This window comes from Myotis brandtii, unplaced genomic scaffold (assembly GCF_000412655.1).
Source record: "Myotis brandtii unplaced genomic scaffold, ASM41265v1 scaffold86, whole genome shotgun sequence".
Classification (NCBI taxonomy): Eukaryota; Metazoa; Chordata; class Mammalia; order Chiroptera; family Vespertilionidae; genus Myotis; species Myotis brandtii.
Window position 1 is genome coordinate 1,212,891 of NW_005371503.1, and position 19,271 is coordinate 1,232,161.

A 19,271-nucleotide genomic window follows, 5' to 3' on the forward strand; every position below is an offset into this window, starting at 1 on the left:
ATTCCATCCTAAAATTCATATGGAATCTCAAGGGACCCTGGAGAGCCAAAACGATCTTGAAAAAGAACAAAGTTGGATGTCTCATACTTTCTGATTTCAAAAGATATTACAGAGGTACAGTAATCAAAACATTGTGTTACTGAAATTAAGACAGACATATAGACCAATGGAATAGAATAAAGAGTCCAGAAATTTGGACAAGGGTGCCAAGATCATTCAATGGTGAAAAGGACACTCTTTTTCAATAAATGGTATTGGAATAACTGATATTTACATGCAAAAGAATGAAGTTAACTCCAACTGAATCAAAGACCTAAATGTAAGACCCTAAAACTGTAAACCCTTAGAAGAAAACATAGGGGAGGAAACTTCATGACATTTATTTGCCAACTAGTGGCCCAGTGCACAGATTCGTGCATATTGAAAGGAAATTAAGCCCTAACCGGGTTTGCTCAGTGGATAGAGCGTCGGCCTGCAGACTGAAAGGTCTTAGGTTCGATTCTGGTCAAGGGCATGTACCTTGGTTGCGGGCATATCCCCAGTAGGATGTGTGCAGGAGGCAGCTGATCGATGTTTCTCTCTCATCGATGTTTCTAACTCTCTATCTCTCTGCCTTCCTCTCTGTAAAAAATCAATAAAATATTTTTTAAAGGAAATTAATTAAAAGAAATATTTTAATATTGCTATTTGCCCTTTCTCTACAATAGAAGTGTCAACCAAATTCACAATCGACAATGACAAATCAAAACACACGCATGTGATTGGCGCCAGCGAGAGCTTTTATGTATTGTGCATGCATGAATCAATGTTTATTTTTAAATTACCAGTGTGCATCATATGTACTGGCCGGTTGGTAGGTTGGATGGTCAGATGGACGTACGGTCAGTCACTTAGCCTTTTATATATACTAGAGGCCCGATGCATGAAATTCGTGCAAGGGGCTCCCAGCTTCATCCGGAAGATTGTCCGGAAGGATGTCCGGAAGGTCATTCAGCTGTCCAGTCTAATTAGTATATTACACTTTTATTATTATAGATATAGATGATTTTTTATACAACACCAAAAGTATAAGCAACAAAAGTAAAATAAATACATAAATTGGACATATTAAATTAAAAACCTCTGTGCATCAAAGGACATAATTAATAGAGTAAAAAAAGCAAACCATGGAAAACACAAAGATTGCAGCATAGGTAAACACCTGTATTCACTACCTCCTACAACCACATCAAAAGTACAACTAGAATACAGAAGAACCATCATCCAGAACTGCCTGAAAGCTGGCTGAATGGAAGTCCTACAACTAGAGAAGTAAAGAAGGAAGCACGTTGAGACTATTAGAAGGGGCGGAGGTGCAGAATGGGCTGGTCCAGCACCCACATGAACTGCTTTTTTAATCAGGAGGGAGATCGTGTCTGTGGAGGCTGCCCATGAGGAGCAAGAGGTCCCAACCCCACACCAGATCCCCAGCCCAGACTCCCAGAGCTGGGAAGAGAAGTCCCCATAATGAAAGGCTATAAAAACCAGTAGGGATTGGGGCTCAGTGACACAGAGGCTGCTGGAAACTCAGGTGTTCCTTTTAAAGGGCCTGCACATGAACTGAACTTACAAGTTCCTGCTTCCTCTGAGCTCCAGCCAGGACAAGGCAGACACATATGGGAGGAACTGGATTGTCTGGCATCAGGGCAGGAACTCGGGGCAGGTTTCTCCCAGACAGGGCTACTTGCAGGGGTCATTGTTCCTGTGCTGGGACCTCCCTGATTGCAGGGCTGACTGGCAGCCATAATGGAGTTTCCACTCAGTGTGGCCCACACTGTTTGCTCCTCCCTGGTGATGCCCTGAGACCCCACCCCATCCAATTTTCAGCCCCACCAAACCTGTTTGCAGTGGCTTTTCCATATGAATGGCCTGTCCTGGCTTAGGCTTCAGACTTTGCTGAAATCTCTCAAACAAGCTACAGCTGGGTTAGCATGCCCCAAATCTATCAATAAAAGGCCCAAGACCCTGCACTAGCACCAGCCTGCCTTGCTTCATAGCTGGGCCTCATCTGGGCACCTCTGAGCCCAATACAAATAGCTCCTGCAGGGTGGTCCCAGGCAGTGGCTGACTTTGTACCTCCCTGGAGACCCTAGAGCCAGTGCACTGGTAGACAACTTCAGACATAACAGATTACAACACCACATATCCACAAGGGACACACTTAAGAGGCAAACTCAGTGAGCACAAAAGCCCCACTGAAGCAAGTCCTGATCCATAGGGGTGTTTCCTGCACAGTAGCTCTCCTGCAGCTGGTCCTCACAGCCAATTGGCCAGGAGGTCAATTCTTCCCAGTGACACCAACAGCAATCGAGGCTCAACTACAAGACTGTGCACTCAGCCCACACAGGGGTGCACCTAGAGTGCCCAGCTCAAGTGACTGGGGAGGCTGAGCCACTAGGGCCTATAGGATACCTACTATACAAGGCCACTCTACCAAGTCCAGGAGACATAGCAGCTCTACTCAATACATAGATACAAACACAAGGAAGCAACCAAAATGCAGAGACAAAGAGACATGTCACAAATGAAAGAAATGGAAGCAAGCAAACTTTTGGATACAGTGTTCAAAACCATGGTTATAAGGTTACTCAAGGATCTTCATGAGACTTTCAAGGATCTTAGTGAGAATGTCAAAGACATGAAAAAGGACCAGTCAGAAATTAAGCATACACTAGCTGTAATAAATAATAATTTACAGAGATTCAATAGTAGAGGAGTTCAAGAATCAAATCAACGATTTGGAATATTGAGGAAGCAAAAAACACCCAATCAGAAGAGCAAGAAGAAAAAGAATCCCAAAATATGAAACCTCTGGGACAACTTCAAGCATACCAACATTTGCATTATGGGGGTGCCAGAAGGAGATGAGAGAAAGCAAGATATTGAAAACCTATTTAAGAAATAATGACAGAAAACTTCCTCTACCTGGTGATAGAAATAGACTTACAAGTCCAGCAAGCACAGAGAGTCCAAAACAAGAGAAACCCAAAAAGGCCCACACCAAGACACATCATAATTAAAATGCCAAGGGTTAAAGACAAAGAGAATCTTAAAAGCAGCAAGAGAAAAGCAGTCAGTTGCCTACAAGGGAGCACCCATATGACTGTCAGCTGATTTCTCAACAGAAACTTTGTAGGCCAGAAGGGAGTGGCAAGAATTATTCAAATTGATGAATAGCAAGGACCTACAACCAAGATTACTCTACCCAGCAAAGCTCTCATTTAGACTTGAAGGTCAGATAAAGAGCTTCACAAACAAGAAAAAAACTAAAGGAGTTCATCACCATCAAACCAGTGTTACATAAAATGTTAAAGGATATTCTTTAAGGAGAGGAAGAAGAATGAGAAGGAGAAAGAGGAGGAAGAGAAGAAGAAGAAGAAATAAAATACGAACAATAAAATAGCAACAAATACATATCTATCAACAATTGAATCTAAAAAATCAAAATAAACAAGAAATCTAATGAATAAAATAAACTGGTGAATAAAACAGAATCAGAGGCATGGAAGTATGGAACAGACTGATGAATCTCTGAGGGAAGGTAGGGTGGGGTAACCAAGAATCTTACATACGGACACAGACAGTAGAGTAGTGAAGCCCTGGGGTGGGGTGGAAACTGAATGAGGAGGGCAAAGAGGGGGTAAAGGGGGACATCTGTAATATTCTCAACAATAAAGGTTGTTGTTGTTTTTTAATTATAATAGGCAAAACTAAAAAAAAAAAAGCAGCCCATGGAATGGGAGAAAATATTTGCAAATCATATATATGGTAAGTGGTCAATATTCAGAATATATAATGAATTCCTACAACTCACAATAACATGATTAAGAAATGGGGGAAAGGCCCAGCAGGCGGCTGGCATGGCTCAGAGGTTGAGCATCGACCTATGAACCAGGAGGTCATAGTTTAATTCCTGGTCAGGGCACATGCCCGGGTTGCAGGCTCAATCCCTGGTAGGGAGCATGCAGGAGGCAGCAAATCAATGATTCCTTCTAATCACTGATGTTTCTATTTCTTTCTCCCTCTCCTTTCCTCTCTCATACATACATATATACATACATACATACATAGATGAGGCAGACAGCAGGGTTTGCCCAATGAGAGTGAGCACTGTGGTGTGACAGGCCGGGAGACAAGCTACCAGCCTCTCTCCTGACACAGCCTAAATAGACATTTCTCCAAAGAAAATATACAAATGTCCTTTCCCCATCTGGCTTCAGTCCCAGAGAGACAACTCTACCTCCCCCGTTATCTCTAGTGAGAAAGAAATCAAACAGAAACTTTCTCTTTGGGTCATTATCGGTACCTTAAAAAGACTGTCCTGCTCTCCATAAAAACACTTGAGCACTTTCTATAAACCTCAGTTAACCATCTCATCTACCTTAGGGCTCTTGAATATAAGATGAGGCACCCTGGGTGAGAAAAAAAACCTTTACTTTCCCAGACAGGGTTGAAAGTCCAGGACAGCCTGCAGGCCTCACAGACTGACAGACATCCAATGGCTGCTCCCTTCCTACTGTTTAAATCACAGCCCGGAGAGTCTGACCTTCCAGCTCCCCAGGTTTTTGGTGCTAAATCACAGTCCCTTAGAGAATCAACCCTCTGAGAGGCATTAATCATTTCTCTACTTGTGGATAAAATGTTTTCTCTACTCATCATGGGCAGGAAGCTCTCTCAAAAATGATCTATATTCTAAGGTGACTCCTTCCAATCTTCCCCTCTCATGGAAACATCTTTCCATCCAGGGTTCCAGCCTGCAGCCTGGGCACTTCTCCTCATGATTTATTCTGGTATTCAGACATCTTAGAAGTCATGTCATTCACCTCCAACTTTGCATGTAGAAAGAAAACTGAGGTAGGGCATGACCAAGAGGCAGAGCTGTCAGGGCCTGGTTCAAGTCTGGGTTCCTGTCCAGCTGCCTGTCCCACCAAAGGGCAACCATGTATTTCCAAGACCATAGAGAGTCTCAAGAAACTAAGCTTTAAGGATCTCCTTCTTTTGTGCTAAGTGATCCTGACCAGGTTACTGACCTTGCTCTTCAAGATGTGGTCCCCAGACCAGCAGCCTTGGCAATACCAGGGAAATGCAGAATCTCAAGCCCCATGTCAGGCCTACTGACTTAGAATCTGATTTTAACGAGATCCCCAGATGATATGTATGTTAAAGTTTGAGGAACACTGACTTAAATTATCCTAGTCTCAATATCTTCATCTGTTAAGTGGGATGATAGTAACCACACCTCTTGAGATCGCTCCAAAAAGTAACAGCAAGGTATCTTGCAAGCAGCTATAAGAGGCCTTGATTTGAAAGCTCCGAGATTCTCTTCAAGAAGTTTTCGAGCTCAGCCATCTGGCAGAACTAAAATAAATGAAATCTCCATCCACGGCTTCAATTGAATCCATATATCTTATAACTTATGGTAATGGTTACAGCAGGAGCTAGAGAATAATTCAAACGAAGGAATAACATATTTAGTTGTTGGCTCTTGGGTGAGACCTCCTGGGTTTGCTCATTTCCTAGAGAGGCAAACTTGAGAGAGGCATTTATCTTCATTAACCCCAGTTTTTGCATCTGTAAAGTGAGGATAATAGTGCATCATGTGATGATGAGAATTCACTGAGATAATCCATGTGAAGCACTTAGCACAGAGCCTGGCGCATAGAACATTCGCAGAAAACTCAGCCCCCATCACCATCCTCATCATCTTCGTTATCTTCATTCATGACACGTCCTCCGTTATGTCACTCAATCGCCCTGACCTGGGAAGATCTCAGCACAAAGGCTCCTAATTGAGAGACAGGATAGGAGCCTCTCCTTCAATGACGTGAATAATAACTGAAACCTCCGTTTCCCTTTCAAGAAGGTAATCTTATCCGTGGCAAGTAAACAGCTTTCTCACCTTGCCCTTCACACAGAATCTTATTGGGGAAAATTTGTTCAACCCCATCAGCCTCAAAGTCCACCATCTTTGAATGGGGAGAGGTGAATCAAAGGGTAGTATGTTCACTCCCTTGATAGTTAGGATAAAGAAGGGGGCAGCTTATGAACTGCAAGCACCCTGCAATCACAATCTAGGTCTCTGTCTCCAAGCAACAGAAAACACAGGCAGCAATTACAGGCTGTTGCTTTTTTTGTGCTTGACACTTTCCTAAGCACATCAGCAACCATGCCATGAGGAGGGCAGAGCAGGAACTATGATGCCTCATACGAGGCTCAGAAAAACTAAATGATTTTTCCAAAGTCACAAAGCTAGTAACCAGGAGGAATCAAGACAGGGTATTTCTCCCAGGCTTTCTCTCACATACATTGGGAAAGAAATCTCAGAATGGATCATGCCCTAAGCTATTTTTAGAAATTCTCTGATTGTTCATTGATTCTTTAATGGGAATGAGCTGAGAATCAGCTGAGAACAAGAATGGTACACAAACCCGCCATCATGAGAAAGGAAGCCTGGGGTGGGGTTGGATGGAGAAAAGAGGAGGAGAGGTGGTTTCCTAGACAAACATCTCAAACTCCATAGTTTTCCTGAAGATGAGATCTGACCATGCCAAACCCACCCATTTGCAAGCTCTTTTGGATCTGGTCCTAGACCAGGTCCCTAGGGGACTTATATCTCCAATGGCCAGCACTGTGCTGGGCACAGAGTAAATTCTCATACAGTTTTGATGAATGAATGAATGAATGAATGAATGAATGGTTTTGTCTTTCACGTGGTCATTGCCCTCACCTTCAGTTTTCTCCCTACTTCCTCTTTGATCTCTCTAGCTGGGCTCAGTGTCAGGGCTCCTAATCAAGAAGGGAATTAGCCCAGTGAAGGCCTCACCTTGGCCCAGCATAGAGTGCAAGCAGCTCTGGCCCTAGGACAGCAGTTTTCAGTTGAACCAAGCTAAGCAGGTTTATTGCTCATTCCTCTCAGACACATCAGATTTGACATTTCTCCCAGCAGAGGGATTTCTTGTTGCAAACGAAATGGAATCAATACAGTTTTATTAACCATTCAGTGTAATAAATTTGCTCCAGATGACAACCTCTAAGCCTGTTTCTTGCCAATCCAGCCTGAGTCTGAGATACAAAAGGAATGTGTCCAAGTGTTATTCACTCCTCTGGCCCCACTCCCACCCTCCAGCCCCCATCCTGAGCACCACCTCCCCAAACCCATCCTTTATCACCTCTGCCTGAACTTCTGCACAGTCTCTTAATCATTCTCCGGGGCTCCAGGCTGTCTCCCCTCCAGCCTTTCTTCACCTGATCTGTACACTTCCCCCTTCCTGTGGCATTCACGGTCCTTCACAATGTGGCCCCCCATCTCCTGACTGATTGCTCACCACTCCTCCCAATATCCTACAGGTCAAAGGAATCGTTCTCCAGACAGCCCATGAACTTCCCCAGCTCTGGACGCTTGCTCTTGCTAGTTCCTCTGCCTAGCATGCCCTTCCCTACTCCTTTATCAGAACTCCCGACTCATTTTTCAAGACCCACTTCCTCTGGAAGGCTTTCCCTAAAGGCCCCAAAAAGAAGCAGTTACTCCCTCCTCCACGCTTTCTTGGTATTATTTTATTTATTGCCTGATACCTGGGACATTCTATTTTAATTTACTTATCTCTTCTCCCACTTGTAAACATCTCTAAGATGGGTATGGAGTGTTGTTCAACATTTAGACATCCTTGAATACCCCATGCCTACCACAGTATCTGAACCAGGCACACAAAAGTGTGTTGACCTGCACCAAAAAAGCTAATAGGATTGTCCAAATCTCTGGAGAACTCAGGAGCTCTTGGTTCAGGCAATTCACATGTTGCAGCTGGTCAGAGCCATTGAAAGGTAAGGAACACCTTCATAAAAATATCCAAATTAGTGAAACTTTTTAGAGTGCAATATAGCAACATATCTCAACATTTCAATGAGCAGACTCTTGGACCTGGCCATTCTACTTCTAGGAATTCTTCCTATAAACATTCTCACATACATGTACTAAGAAATATCAACAGGAATGTTCGAGTGCAGCTTTGTTTATAATAGCAAAAAAGTTGGATACAACCTAAGTACTCATTAATGGGAACACTAGTTAAAAGGAAAATGTTTTACCTATCCCATGTAATAATACTAAGCTACTAACAAAAATGAAAAGACCTAGATGAACTAACCTGGAAAGCTGTCTAAGATACAACGATAAGTGAGAAAAGCACATTGCAGCACAATGGAAAGGCAATGAGCCAAACTATTGACAGTGGTCATCTTTAGGATATGGTATTAAAGAATCATTTCATTCTCGCCCTAGCCAGTTTGACTCAGTTGGCCCGCAGACTGAAGGGTCCCATGTTTGATTCTGGTCAAGGGCACATGCCCAGGTTGTGGGCTCAATCCCCAGTAAGAAGCATGCAGGAGGCAGCCAATCAATGATTCTCATCATTGATGTTTCTATCTTCCTCTCCCTCTCCCTTCCTCTCTGAAATCAATAAAAACATATTTTTTTAAAAAGAATAATTTCATTCTCAACCTACAGATTCCCATACTTTTATTTCCAGGCAAGCAATCCTATATAATAAAAGCCTAATATGCAAATTGTCCCCTCGACTGGGAGTTCGACCACTCGCTATGATGTGCGCTGACCACCAGGGGGTGGAGCGAAGGAAGGCCCTGGCCAGCAGCCAGAAGGCCTCAATCGGCCCTGATCACCAGCCAGGCCTAGGGACCCTACTGTGTACGAATTTTGTGCACTGGGCCTCTAGTATCTATATAATGTGTGTTTCTTATAAGTAAATACTTGTGCTTCTTGTCCAAGATCCTATGGGTGGTTTATTCTTTGCCAAACTGAATAAGATATGCAAGCACCCACACACTATCAGGTAATAATATGCCTGACCAACAGAGATATTGGGTCAATATAGTGTATGTTGTCTCAGCAAATACACAACCATATCCCAACCTCTGGCACAGGCCCTACCCTGAATTGGCCCTGCTCTCTGTGGCCAGAACCAGGAATCGGTCAAATACCTGGCCAGGCAAGCTGGGCTCACTGCTCACCGTCTGCTCACCTCCATCAGCAAAGGAGTGCTCTGCAGGCACTACAGGGGCAGTGCTGTTTCTCCCGGGAGACCCCACCTGTGCAACTTGTTTTGGTCACAGGGATGGATCTTGCCCTGTGATAGATGGGGACCAGCAACGCACTTGAAGTCTGTCTGATCCCAGCTCTAAGGATCCCAAGTTCCCTGTCAGCCACAGGTCCTGGTCTGGACCTTGGGGCAGTTGTACTGACTGCAGGTGTATCTCCAAGTGGAAGGGCCACCCTCCTTGCTCCTTTCTGCTGTGATTTCTGTCCTGGCACCTGGCCAGTCCGCGCTCCCAGGGCCCTGGGCTCCTGCAGACCCTCCACGCAGGCACGGCACATCAGTCACGTGTCCCCCAGTCGCTGAGAAGGAGCAGCTTTTCAGGAAGACATTCTTGGAGCTGGAGGCCAAGCCGTCGCCTCAGTGGCTGCCCAATTGTTTCCATTCAACAGCGTGGCTGCTCTCGCACACTCACCCTGTGCGCTCAGCTAATTGGTGTGCGATGCTACATTATCACTTTCAGAATCCTCTCCCAGTGTCACAAGGATCCGAGGTCGTGATGGGGGCAGCCTGCAAGGACAGGTTGCATTTTTGCCTGGCTGTGGCTCATGCCAGAACTCTGAGGTCTGTGGGAAGAGAGCCACGAGATGCTTGGCTTCCCAGTCGGAGCTCCTGTCCGTGGGAGCGGATATGGGAAAGTCTAGTGGAGGAGCCATGGCCAAAACCGCATAATCTCACTCTATTCTGAATAGTGTCCTTCATGAGACGTTAGGAAAAGAGAACATGAGCCTCAGAGAGAAAACATTTTCTTAATAGAATGAGTTTGAGTGGTTCAAAAGGCAAAGAGGTAAGTTAGCAGGTTAATGCTTCTACATTTGGGGGTTAAAGGAACCTTTAAGATTTAATTGAATCAACTTTCGCTGTCGGCCCCTCTCAGAACTTTCCAACAGATCTCCTTGGGAGCTGAATCAGAGAATATGTTGTAGATCTCTGTAAGCTAATTCTAAAGTAAAAGAATTTCATGAAAGTCAATTTTTAAAGAAAGTCAATATATGTGTGTTTAATAAAAAAAATCACCTTTAGCCCTAGCTGGTTTGGCTCAGTAGATAGAGCGTCAGCCTGTGGACTGAAAGGTCCCTGGTTCAATTCTGGTCAAGGGCCCATGCCTGGGTTGCGGGCTTGATCCCGAGTAGGGGGCATGCAGGAGGCAGCCAGTCAATGATTCTCATCATTGATGTTTCCATCTCTCTGTCCCTCTCCCTTCCTCTCTGAAATCAATAAAAATATTTTTGTTTAAAAAACATCACCTTTATTATGGAGCAGGAATAGTAGCAGTACACTATGACATTTTTTCCTGCCTTACAGTAATCCAACACTGGAATAAACTAATGCTAAGGTCACATGTCTTTGATTCATTACCAGAGTATGTACTTCTATGTCGGGAACATTTTGCATAACGTTAACCATAGCTGAAGTGAAATACTCAACCTTTAGAATAGATTTTTAGAGAGATGCCCGCTGCTATGACACAGACATTTATGTCTGTCAGATAAAATGAGCAGCCCCATGTGTAAAATCTTACATTCTTGGGCATCCTGTGGTTTTGACAGGATGTGATATTCATTGAGCTGTTTTGATATGTAATCTAATAAAATACATGTAAACATTCCCTCTATCTTGCATTTTAAATGGCAACAAAGATCATCTTGTAGTAACCCTGCATGCTATCTACTGAAAATGCGTTCATTTCCCAAAATTCCACCCGGACATCAATGAACTAAATTTAGTGCCATTCTGCATTGCTTGACGTCTTACTCAGGATGACCAAAATTAGTAATGTTTGATGTGTTTTGCAGTGTGTAAGCTGGAACTGAATGACCATGGAAATGAAATTTCAACACCACATGTCACATGCCAGGCAAGTCATGACTTTATAGCACATTTTAGTATATGTTTTAATTTATTAATTACTAGTATATTTGGGGGTAGTATTTGTTTTATTTTTTTAAGTTATTTGTTATTTTTAATGGATTTTAAAAAATCATGCTACATTTTTAACATGATTGAATGATCAAACAAGTGTAACACTGATTTATATTTCTATTTTTTAATTGAAGTATAGTTGATAGATTTCTATTTCTTGTATAGTTAATATACAGATATTAAATGCTATGTTTCCTTGGGCAAGTTGATTACTTTCTTTTAGCCTCAATTCCTCTATGACATCGTATAGTAATAATACTTAACTTTCAGCATTATAGAGGTAACATTACATCATTAATGTGAAAGCACTTTGAAAACTATTTAATTATTTTGATTTTTATTCCTCTACCCAGTGAGGCAGTGGTTTAATCACACACTCCCGTACATTTCCCACCAGAGTCCACTTGTCCAGGAAGACGTCCAGGCTGACAGGAGATTTGCGTGAACACATGTAAATTATTATAATCCTGTGGGCATTGACTTAGTGTCCAGCATTGCCTTTCCCAGCTAATAGTTCACGGCTCAGAGGGTTTTGGTTTCAGCTCTTCCGCACTTTGCCTTTGGGCTCATTCCCTACATGCTGACCCGGCATCCCTTCTGCTCCAGCATCTTGTTTGCTGAGCCAATCACAGCATGCGCTTGGACTGTCCTCTCTAGGCTTCCGTCCTGTCACCTCTGAATTAGATGACTCTAAGGCCTTCCATATCCGACACCAACTCATTTCCGAGCCCGTGTATGTATATATCTACTGTGCTGATCACTTGCTCTTTATCCACCTTCTCATTCACACCAACTCTTACTCCTTCACTAAAATGCAGCCACACAACCTTTTGCAAAAACCAGTGCTGAATCCAGATAAGGCTATCTTACAAAACACAGACATGAAAAAGCAGAGTTTCACTCTTCCATTAGGGCTTGTGAAGAGCTGTTGTAACTAGCACAATGAATCATTATTGCTCTTAGTTCAAATCCAGACCCTACCGCTGACATACCTCCTATTATCTCGATTACTCCAAGTTTTCATCTGTAAATTGGGGACACTAATGTTTCCCACACTGAGCATGTTAGAAAAGTTCCTGGCACAAATCTGGTACTGAGTAAATATTATCATTTCACACCCTACTGATTCTGACACCCAGACTATAGAAACCATGATTGTTTCTTGATTTTGTTTTTGACACATAAAAAGAACATGTGTTTATCATTTGAACTCATTTGTCCAGTTTAATCTATCACAAAGTTGCCAGTTGGTGATTATATGATCCTTAAGAAGCATAGAATGTTTTAGTAAATAAGTTAGGACATCCAGTGACTTTCCTGGCTGGCCTGGCTCAGTGGTTGAGCATCGACCTATGAACCAGGAGGTCAGGCTTGATTCCAGCTCAGGGCACATGCCGGGTTTGTGGACTCAAACCCCAGTGGGGAGTGTGCAGGAGGCAGCAGATCAATGATTCTCTCTGATCATAGTTGTTTCTCTCTCTCTCTCTCTTTTCCTCTCTGAAATCAATAAAAATCTATATATATAAAAGCCTAAATGACCAGCTGACCAGCCAACCATCCAGTAGCTATGATGTGCAATGACCACCAGGGGCCAGATGCTCAACGCCGGAGCTGCCAAGCTGTGGTGACTTGGCCACTGTGATTCTCTGGTGACACACCCAGAACCAGAGAGGAGAGAGCCCGATTCCAGGGTGTGTAACCCGAGAACTGCCCTCTTGTAATCCAGGACCCCTCGGGGGATGTTGGAAAGCCGGTTTTGGCCCAGTGCCCGCAGGCCAGGCCAAGGGACCCCACCAGTGCATGAATCCATGCACCAGGCCTCTAGTATATTATAAAAAAAGGCATCCAGTGATTTGATATTCCTTTTCCTTTTCTAATACTCACATTATTTAATGACAAAACTAATTAATTAGAAAGCACATCTTTATAAATACACCTTATTAGTTCATAAATAATAATTTTTATCTTAAGAAGAAAAATTCAGTATCCCTCCTAAGGGTTTGTGAACTAGGTTTGATGAATGAGCTGTAGGAAGGACCTAAATTCCTGATATTATGTTCAAATTTGTGTGTTTTTTCTTGTGAGAGTGTCCCTAGTCTTCAACAGATTTAAAAGGGTCATTGACATTCTAATGTTTGTGAATCATGGTTTAAAGTGAAATAAATTAGATTTTTAGGAGGGGGGAGTTTTAATTTAGAGAATAAGTGAGTTTTAATTTAGTTACTGCCAATGTCAAATTATTGCCTTCTTTATTTTAATAAAGTTCTATACAGAACTGCAAAAACCAACTTGAATACAAAAGAACTATAGAGTTTAGAAAGGCTTTTTCTTTATTTTTATTACTTTTAATTCATATAGGTTTTTGGGAAGTATTACAAAATAAAATTCAGAATATTAAACCAGATATACTGCATTGAGCTTTACATACTGTTTCCTTAAAACCTCAGGGATTAGGATTATGTTATACAAATGTGTACCCTTGGGTGCTGAAATGAAAATGCCGTGCCCCGGAAGCCAGGCAGAATGCCCTGCCCTCCCTAGGACCTCGCAAACAGAGTGCGCAGGCCCGTCACAGACAGTGTCCCGACGCCTCCTCTCACGTCCTGTCAGCTTCGAGAGAGGGCCACCCCGGGACAGTTGGTGATGGGACCCTGGGCCCAGGTAAAGTGACTCTAACGGTTGGGAGTGACTCCTAGGAAACGGCGGGTGCTCCTTCCTCACACCCCCCCACAGAAGTCAAAGTCTCCAGCTATCTGTATTCCAGCCTAAGGCACATTCATGGGCCTATGACCTAGAGCCAGTGGTCGGCAAAGTGCAGCTCAGCAAACCGTGGCTCGCGAGCCACATACGGCTCTTTGGCCCCTTGAGTGTTGCTCTTCCAAAAAATACCGACTTCTCGCATGGGCCACAAAGTTTCAATCACACTGTACGTGCGCGCCCGCACGTGGTGTTTTATGGAAGAGCCACACTCAAGGGGCCAAAGAGCCGCATGTGGCTCGATACATACATACATAGATGAGGCAGACAGCAGGGTTTGCCCAATGAGAGTGAGCACTGTGGTGTGACAGGCCGGGAGACAAGCTACCAGCCTCTCTCCTGACACAGTCACAGGAGCTGAAAGCATCATCTTTATTCAGAGGCCCTCAAACACAAACTGTCATATGGAAAACTGAGCACTAATCAAGAATCACCAACATCTGAGGAAAGCAATACCCGTGAAGATTAGAACTAAATTCCACTAATGAGAACTAATACCTAATGAACTAGAAGATAACTTACATTCAGTTTAATTACTCCTCCCAGGGAAATTTGAGAAGATATTACTTCCTAGAAAAAATAAACAACACAAGACTGTGAAATAAATAAAATTAGACATTAATAACAACAGGATGAAAAATGCTATGTTGAGTTAAAAATTTTAAAGCACCCTTTAAATTATCCTTAGGTTAAAGAGGGAAAAATTAAAATTACAAATTATTTTAAAAGTAAACAACAATGAAAGTATTAGGTACCAAAACTGTGGAAAACTATCAACACAGTATCAGAAAAAAAGAATCTATTACCTCAAATGTATTTATTAGAAAACAAAATAGAAGCTATGTGAAGGGAGATTACAAACCCCCAAAAAGTAGGAGACAGAAATTAATAAAGGAAAAAGAAAAGAAAAAAAAAACACCTGAGAAAGGTACGCTGATTAATAAAAGCAAAAGCTGATCCCTTAAAAGGACTAATATAATAACAAATATCTAACAAGTTAGTCAAGCCAGTGGGGGTCGGGGTGGGGAGAGACACCAAAAAGTAGCATTAAGTCAGATGAAAGGAAATATTAGAGATGCAGAGAAGTCTCCTAAATTATAAGAGAATAATATTTCTTCTAATCAATTTGAAAATCTAGATGGCTCTACCGGTAGGTGGCTCAGTGGTTGCGTGTCGACCTATGAACCAGGAGTTCAATTCCCAGTCAAAGCACATGCCCTGGTTGTGGTCTCAGTCCCCAGTAGGGGGAGTGCAGGAGGCAGCCAATTAAGGATTCTCTCTCATCATTGATGTTTCTGTCTCTCTCCCTCTTCCTTCCTCTCTGAAATCAATAAAAATAATTTTTTGGAACACTGACTTAAATTATCCTAGTCTCAATATCTTCATCTGTTAAGTGGGATGATAGTAACCACACCTCTTGAGATCGCTCCAAAAAGTAACAGCAAGGTATCTTGCAAGCAGCTATAAGAGGCCTTGATTTGAAAGCTCCGAGATTCTCTTCAAGAAGTTTTCGAGCTCAGCCATCTGGCAGAACTAAAATAAATGAAATCTCCATCCACGGCTTCAATTGAATCCATATATCTTATAACTTATGGTAATGGTTACAGCAGGAGCTAGAGAATAATTCAAACGAAGGAATAACATATTTAGTTGTTGGCTCTTGGGTGAGACCTCCTGGGTTTGCTCATTTCCTAGAGAGGCAAACTTGAGAGAGGCATTTATCTTCATTAACCCCAGTTTTTGCATCTGTAAAGTGAGGATAATAGTGCATCATGTGATGATGAGAATTCACTGAGATAATCCATGTGAAGCACTTAGCACAGAGCCTGGCGCATAGAACATTCGCAGAAAACTCAGCCCCCATCACCATCCTCATCATCTTCGTTATCTTCATTCATGACACGTCCTCCGTTATGTCACTCAATCGCCCTGACCTGGGAAGATCTCAGCACAAAGGCTCCTAATTGAGAGACAGGATAGGAGCCTCTCCTTCAATGACGTGAATAATAACTGAAACCTCCGTTTCCCTTTCAAGAAGGTAATCTTATCCGTGGCAAGTAAACAGCTTTCTCACCTTGCCCTTCACACAGAATCTTATTGGGGAAAATTTGTTCAACCCCATCAGCCTCAAAGTCCACCATCTTTGAATGGGGAGAGGTGAATCAAAGGGTAGTATGTTCACTCCCTTGATAGTTAGGATAAAGAAGGGGGCAGCTTATGAACTGCAAGCACCCTGCAATCACAATCTAGGTCTCTGTCTCCAAGCAACAGAAAACACAGGCAGCAATTACAGGCTGTTGCTTTTTTTGTGCTTGACACTTTCCTAAGCACATCAGCAACCATGCCATGAGGAGGGCAGAGCAGGAACTATGATGCCTCATACGAGGCTCAGAAAAACTAAATGATTTTTCCAAAGTCACAAAGCTAGTAACCAGGAGGAATCAAGACAGGGTATTTCTCCCAGGCTTTCTCTCACATACATTGGGAAAGAAATCTCAGAATGGATCATGCCCTAAGCTATTTTTAGAAATTCTCTGATTGTTCATTGATTCTTTAATGGGAATGAGCTGAGAATCAGCTGAGAACAAGAATGGTACACAAACCCGCCATCATGAGAAAGGAAGCCTGGGGTGGGGTTGGATGGAGAAAAGAGGAGGAGAGGTGGTTTCCTAGACAAACATCTCAAACTCCATAGTTTTCCTGAAGATGAGATCTGACCATGCCAAACCCACCCATTTGCAAGCTCTTTTGGATCTGGTCCTAGACCAGGTCCCTAGGGGACTTATATCTCCAATGGCCAGCACTGTGCTGGGCACAGAGTAAATTCTCATACAGTTTTGATGAATGAATGAATGAATGAATGAATGAATGAATGGTTTTGTCTTTCACGTGGTCATTGCCCTCACCTTCAGTTTTCTCCCTACTTCCTCTTTGATCTCTCTAGCTGGGCTCAGTGTCAGGGCTCCTAATCAAGAAGGGAATTAGCCCAGTGAAGGCCTCACCTTGGCCCAGCATAGAGTGCAAGCAGCTCTGGCCCTAGGACAGCAGTTTTCAGTTGAACCAAGCTAAGCAGGTTTATTGCTCATTCCTCTCAGACACATCAGATTTGACATTTCTCCCAGCAGAGGGATTTCTTGTTGCAAACGAAATGGAATCAATACAGTTTTATTAACCATTCAGTGTAATAAATTTGCTCCAGATGACAACCTCTAAGCCTGTTTCTTGCCAATCCAGCCTGAGTCTGAGATACAAAAGGAATGTGTCCAAGTGTTATTCACTCCTCTGGCCCCACTCCCACCCTCCAGCCCCCATCCTGAGCACCACCTCCCCAAACCCATCCTTTATCACCTCTGCCTGAACTTCTGCACAGTCTCTTAATCATTCTCCGGGGCTCCAGGCTGTCTCCCCTCCAGCCTTTCTTCACCTGATCTGTACACTTCCCCCTTCCTGTGGCATTCACGGTCCTTCACAATGTGGCCCCCCATCTCCTGACTGATTGCTCACCACTCCTCCCAATATCCTACAGGTCAAAGGAATCGTTCTCCAGACAGCCCATGAACTTCCCCAGCTCTGGACGCTTGCTCTTGCTAGTTCCTCTGCCTAGCATGCCCTTCCCTACTCCTTTATCAGAACTCCCGACTCATTTTTCAAGACCCACTTCCTCTGGAAGGCTTTCCCTAAAGGCCCCAAAAAGAAGCAGTTACTCCCTCCTCCACGCTTTCTTGGTATTATTTTATTTATTGCCTGATACCTGGGACATTCTATTTTAATTTACTTATCTCTTCTCCCACTTGTAAACATCTCTAAGATGGGTATGGAGTGTTGTTCAACATTTAGACATCCTTGAATACCCCATGCCTACCACAGTATCTGAACCAGGCACACAAAAGTGTGTTGACCTGCACCAAAAAAGCTAATAGGATTGTCCAAATCTCTGGAGAACTCAGGAGCTCTTGGTTCAGGCAATTCACATGTTGCAGCTGGTCAGAGCCATTGAAAGGTAAGGAACACCTTCATAAAAATATCCAAATTAGTGAAACTTTTTAGAGTGCAATATAGCAACATATCTCAACATTTCAATGAGCAGACTCTTGGACCTGGACATTCTACTTCTAGGAATTCTTCCTATAAACATTCTCACATACATGTACTAAGAAATATCAACAGGAATGTTCGAGTGCAGCTTTGTTTATAATAGCAAAAAAGTTGGATACAACCTAAGTACTCATTAATGGGAACACTAGTTAAAAGGAAAATGTTTTACCTATCCCATGTAATAATACTAAGCTACTAACAAAAATGAAAAGACCTAGATGAACTAACCTGGAAAGCTGTCTAAGATACAACGATAAGTGAGAAAAGCACATTGCAGCACAATGGAAAGGCAATGAGCCAAACTATTGACAGTGGTCATCTTTAGGACATGGTATTAAAGAATCATTTCATTCTCGCCCTAGCCAGTTTGACTCAGTTGGCCCGCAGACTGAAGGGCCCAGGTTTGATTCTGGTCAAGGGTGCATGCCCAGGTTGTGGGCTCAATTCCCAGTAAGGAGCGTGCAGGAGGCAGCCAATCAATGATTCTCATCATTGATGTTTCTATCTTCCTCTCCCTCTCCCTTCCTCTCTGAAATCAATAAAAACATATTTTTTTAAAAAGAATAATTTCATTCTCAACCTACAGATTCCCATACTTTTATTTCCAGGCAAGCAATCCTATATAATAAAAGCCTAATATGCAAATTGTCCCCTCGACTGGGAGTTCGACCACTCGCTATGATGTGCGCTGACCACCAGGGGGTGGAGCAGAACATGGCAGGCGTCGGCAACGCAGAGCTGGCAGTGGGTAACAGTGAAGGCACTGCCAGCCCCAATGGGCCCTGACAAGAGCGGGACCATGGTGGAATGGTGGAGCAGATGAGTGGGCAGTGCCAGGCCAAGGTGGGTGCGAGTAGGGCCCGATCACCCCACCAATCTCCCCACAGATGGCGACCAGTGGCGGTGGTGGGGGGCAGGGCCGCCACCCGGCTCCCAGGCACTGAGGGAGCTGGGTGGGGGCCCAATAACTCAGGCAGAGGTGGGCACATGGGGGCCTGGGGGCCCAGGTGCTGCCCAGGCCCAGAGGTCAGCTGGGACCTGCCCTTCCACACCAGACGCTCGCGCTTCAATCACTGGCCAGGCCTAGGGACTGCACCGTGCACAAATTTCGTGCACTGGGCCTCTAGCTCATTTGTAATTCAATACATGCTTTTATTTTTTTTAAGCAGAAGTCCCACCCTCCAGCTTCCCAACTGGATGCTTTGTAAGATGAGCCCAGAGCTGTTCACAGGCTAGAAAGGCCAGAACCTGCTTCTCTGCAGTTGCTCCATGAAGGAGGCACAGCTCTTCCTGCTGCTCCCTCCCAACTGCCAATCACACCCACTTCTGCTGATGCTGGAGACGGGGGTA

At 43.6% G+C, this 19,271-nt stretch overlaps 1 long non-coding RNA gene across 2 annotated transcripts in view; it reads right to left on the bottom strand.

Moving 5' to 3' along the window:
* The window catches only part of LOC102261661, a 115,163-nt gene that overhangs the window by 81,182 nt on the left and 14,710 nt on the right, over positions 1-19,271 (bottom strand). The gene's annotated exons all lie outside the window — the stretch shown is intronic.